This window comes from Buceros rhinoceros, unplaced genomic scaffold (genome assembly GCF_000710305.1).
Source record: "Buceros rhinoceros silvestris isolate BGI_N320 unplaced genomic scaffold, ASM71030v1 scaffold9382, whole genome shotgun sequence".
Lineage (NCBI taxonomy): Eukaryota > Metazoa > Chordata > Aves > Bucerotiformes > Bucerotidae > Buceros > Buceros rhinoceros.
The window spans coordinates 5,543-6,491 of NW_010398278.1; positions in this window are offsets into that span (position 1 = coordinate 5,543).

Sequence of the window (949 nt, forward strand, 5' to 3'; positions counted from 1 at the left end):
CCTTTGCATGGGGGTCACAGCCGTAACCACAGCCGGCGGCCCAGACCTGGTCTTTGCAGGCAGCTGGACAGTCAGGCTGCCTTTGATCCCTTGAGTTCATACATGTCCTGTAACTAAATCATGGTTGAGGTGGAAAACAGGAAGAGGATCATTCTGGCCGAGTGGATGTACCTCAGCAGCAGTTCTTCATTCAGGGGTTTTCAACCACCTCTCTTTGTGTAGCCCTAGACGTTTTCTGGGGCAGGCGTTTGGCTCCCACACATGAACGAGAACCTGCTCCCTGGCAGCTGCAACACGCGCCAGCTCGGCTGTGGGGTCTCAGTGGGTGGAAATGAAGGGGTTTGCCATTTCTTTTCTGAGAGTAGTTGAGAAGATTGATGGGGCTGAGGGCACCTGTAGAGGTGAATAAAATGTGGATGGGCACCTGGGGAAGCTGTAAAAACACCTTGCTAGGCCTTGTAAATCCCAACAGGCGTCTGTTCAAACTGCTCCCTCCTGGTACTCTGGTCTGATGACCTCTTCCAGCAAGTTGTTGGAAACATAATCGGTCTGAGCCCCTGGCTGTGGTAATTTAATGCAAACACCGGGCAAGCTGGAACCAGCAGCGGTTGGAAACAATCAATTAGAACTCCTGGAGCAGCACCACACACTACCTACAGCAGCGCGGCTGCGCCTCCCGGCTCAGCTCATGCGCGGCATGTGTGAGGGGTCCCCTATTGCGGCCGGGGGCTGCCCAGCTGCAGGGGCGGCATGCGCAGCAACTGCTCCTTTACGTGGAGAGGGGATGGACAGGGGGTCAGTGTTCTCAGCCAGGAGGACAAAACAGCTCCGTGGCCAGGGGCATGTGGCTGATGCCCGCAGGTGTGGCTGCCTGTGCTGTGCCCCTGTGCAAGGAGCAGTGGCTGTGCCTGTGGCGTCCTGCAGCCCCGTGCGCTCACAGACCCGCCTG